The sequence below is a fragment of the Setaria viridis genome, chromosome 8 (genome assembly GCF_005286985.2).
Source record: "Setaria viridis chromosome 8, Setaria_viridis_v4.0, whole genome shotgun sequence".
Taxonomy (NCBI): Eukaryota; Viridiplantae; Streptophyta; class Magnoliopsida; order Poales; family Poaceae; genus Setaria; species Setaria viridis.
Genome location: NC_048270.2, coordinates 37739837 through 37743933, shown reverse-complemented (window position 1 = coordinate 37743933; position 4097 = coordinate 37739837). Strand labels below are relative to the sequence as shown.

The window sequence follows — 4097 nt, the reverse complement described above, 5'->3', positions numbered from 1 at the left end:
AAAATGACAACAGAACAGAGTGTAATATGGTAAAAAAAAGAAACAAATTATGTGATCTCATAAATGGCTGGTTCTTCTAAAACAGCTTAGATGAACAATAAGCATCAGTAAAAATAAATTTATGCTGTAACACAACAAGGTTACATATTTTCTTTATTTGTCGGTCCATCAAAATCCAATTGTAAAAATAAATTTATGCTGTAACACAACAAGGTTACATATTTTCTTTATTTGTCGGTCCATCAAAATCCAATTTTCTAGCAGGCAGCTGCATTGTGGCAGCTTGATCAACCCCAAGTAAGAGACTTGTGTATCCTCCTCTAATATATGGAACGCTCATGATAGAAGAATTCCCGTGCATATTGAAGTGTGGTATTGTACTGTTAGCATCAACGCTACCATCATTTAGATCCTGTCATAGAATATGAAAATGTTCATAAAAATCTCATATTCATAAAAATAGTATGTAAGCAAATAAATATGAAAAATAAATGCAGTCGAAGCCAAAAGTCTTACAATAAATTTATCTGGGCCAGCACCTTCATAACTATTTTCCGCTACATTATTTGACTCTTCTCCTACAGTCAAACACATATAGTTAATAATACAAGTATAGAATAAAACAATAATGCTAGAATTGGTACAATCAATACCTTTATTTTTAGCAGTTTTCTTCTTCTTGCCTGTATTCTTCTTTTCAAGGGAGATGGTCCCTCGTTTACTCTTTGCACCTTTTACCACCTCAGGAACTCTAAACGATATTGTACCTTTAAATGTATCTGTTGCGAAGTTAGCTGAAACAAGAGGAGCCTCCCTCGATTGTTCTTCCATCTTGCTTAGATAATTATCTGCATCCAAATCCAACTTATCCATAGCTTCCTCCAAAAGATCAAGAAGTTCTTTTGACTTTGAACACTTCAATGCAATAGATGTTGCCTTCCGTGAGATACGTGCGGCATGGGTTTTTAAACTTTCCTCCTCAGATCCTTGTTTCTGAATATAAAATCCTCTCTTTGCATATTTTGTCCATCTGTGCTGGATATATTGCGAAGGCAAAATGAAAACATCGTTGACATTGAAGACTTTGAAGGCATGCTTGCACAATATACCTATCAGATATGAATGCCATGTTTCATCAATTTGTATTAGATGATGTATTATTGCAATTTCAAATTTGAATATATATACGTACCTATGGATTCGTACTTCCCGCAAGCACATGTAATGGTACTGTCTGCTTTGTTGAATATGACAGTTGCTCCATAATCAGAATGCATATGTGTAACTGTATATGTCAGAATTGACCCTTCGGCTTGCAACAACTTACAAGAGAATGAAAATTGTTTGTTAAATTCTTCCTCAAACTCTTTATACATCCTCCTTGTATATGACTCAGCTGCGATCTTCAACAGAGGAATATGAGTAACTGGGCTCTTTCGACGTGAATTAAAATCTTCATCCAACTCATTATTACGAAGACTACTGGAAACCTTCTCACATTCTTCAAGAAGTTCCGAAAGACCCAGTTTTCTACGAAATCTTTTCTTAAATACATTATTCATACCTTCGCTCCTTTGGGTCGAGTTCATATCAGCTGTAAATGAGTCACGATACACAGCAGCCCATTTTGCCCTCAAATCATATAGGTTTGCCATCCATTTGTTGTCCTCAAGGTTATAGTCACGCAACAATTCATCCCACTTCTTTTTGAAGTAAAACTCCGATCTGTCTTCATAGTCACATCTCTTAAAAAGGTAGAAACTTGTCAGGATGCTTTTGAATTACATGGCCGAGATGTTTAGCAGCATTAAGGTAAATATGCCACAAACAAAGGCGATGACTTGTGTTTGGAAATACATAAGCAATTGCTCCTGCCATGGCCGCGTCTTGATCAGTGAAGATTGTGCTAGGATGTTTGCCTGACATTGCTGTTAGAAAGGTTTCAAATAGCCAAACAAATGATGGTATAGTCTCATCAAACAACAATGCAGCCCCAAAAATGATAGTCTGCTTGTGATGGTTGGTTCCGAGGAATGGAGCAAAAGGCATTTCAAACTTATTGGTCTGAAACGTTGTGTCAAATGACACAGCATCACCAAAGCATGCGTAATCCATGATAGATTGGCCATCTGCCCAAAAGAAATTAGCTATCCGACCATCTTTCTTGTCTATTTGCATGGCATAAAAAAAAGTTGGATCCTCTATCTGCTTACGCTTCAAGTATTCCAGTAGTGTTTCTGCGTCATTGGATTCTAAGTACTTCTTGCGCTCACGGCCAATCTCATTGTTGCAATCCATTCGTGAGAATGGCACTTTGTCGGCTCCTCCATAAAACTCCTTCATAAACTCAAAAACCTGGGCTGGCTTCATCCCGGATTGCCTCATCTGCCCAATTAGCTTCCTGTCCGCTTCTTGAACACTTCGTTGGGACCTCAGCTTGTCCCTTTTATTTGGACTAGCAAGGTAATGGTTGTGATCAAGTATAACCTTTTGCACCGTCCAAATCCCCTCTTTACTGACACTAAACTGAACACGAGCATCGCAATCCGTCCTTGTAGTGTGCCTTGATGACTCAGTTTCTCGATGACCTTCGTTACTGCAAACCAAATACTTTTGACGTAGAGTCCCATCACCTCGTCGCTTTGTATGGCTCTTTCTAATACTAAACCCAATCTTACCAGCATAGGTGTTGTACATCTCATAAGCTTTATCCTCTGATTCGAAAGCCATTCCAACTTTAGGAATGATCATAGGTTGCACAACTTCATCAGCCATCTGTTGTACATTAAGTCAGAATTAATGTGACTTACCTTTACGATACGAAATAAATTAGGCTCTCAGTTAAATAAATTATTTGTAATTTAGTTACCTTATCTTGTGCTTCATCTGCTATTTCTTCAGGTATCATGCAACAAACTCTGATGTTATTGTCGGAGTAATTCTGTGCAATCTAGCATATATATGGTCACAAATCAGTGGAGCTAGAGGTCATGTAACACGATCAAACACACACGTGAAAACTCATGATGACCAAAGAATGTGAAAAAAATATGTACCTGCGTTGGCTGCATTCCGTTGTGTGCTAGGGCAGGCACAGACGACACCATAAGCGACGAGTCGAGAACGTTGTCCTTCTCCTGGCTTCCTACCGCCATTGCAGTTGTAATATGTGAGGAGGCTTCTCCTGTCGTGGAATGCAGACTGCTATCCTCCTGGCCTCCTTCTCCCATGACGACTGCTACGGTTGGGATGCTCGTCGAAGATTTTTATGGCGGCTGTCCTCGTGTGCCACGATCAGGATCGCACAAGGACGTCTTCTCCTGATCGAGGCTACGGCATCGGAAAACGGTGGCAGCGTCGGTGGCACACAAGGGGTGCGGTGGCAGACAACGAACGGATCCTCACGCGGAGGTTTTGACGAGAGGCGGCGCGGTTCTCATCTAGCGGAGGTTTTAACGCGAGCGGACGATGGTTTCTGCTAGATGCCCTGGTTTCTGTTTTGATGATGAGCCGAGCGAGCGAGCTAGCGACGGATCGATCGAGCGAGCCGAGCGAGCCAGCGGCCAGGCGTTCCCACGCGACAGAGCCGAGCGCGCGCTTACGTTCGTGCGCTGGACACCCACGCGGCAGAAATCAGGAGGGGGGCCGCACGGGAGTGCTTTGGGGACCGTCCGCACCTAATTTTTTTCCAGTCTCTCTTGCTTATATAGCAATGCCTTCTATGCCTTGGGGAGTGAAATCTACCAGATCTCTTGGAGATGCCTTCTTGCCCGCCTTTGCTGCATAGGACTGCGGGCAGCTAATGGCTTTGATTCTAGATCCTGAAAGATAAAGAACTCAACCATCTCCGCATAACATATTCATTTCCCATATGAATGTTAGGCCCCATCTGAATGTTAGGCGTAGATAGTTCCCCAACTGTTACACTTGACAACCGACACTCAGCAAAGATTTTGATGGCAAATGCTCTATGCCGAGTATTTTTTGCCGGGCACTCGAAAAGATGCCGAGTGCCCCCAAAAACACTCAGCAAAATTTTTTCCAAAAAAAATAAAAAAACTCCAGCCACCACGTCCGCCGCCGCCGCCACCATGTCT

General features: G+C 41.8%; 1 pseudogene; it reads right to left on the bottom strand.

The window, feature by feature from the left end:
• Positions 1–214: 214 nt before the first annotated feature.
• Positions 215–3155, bottom strand: LOC117834629 (protein FAR1-RELATED SEQUENCE 5-like; annotated as a pseudogene).
• Positions 3156–4097: the final 942 nt, after the last annotated feature.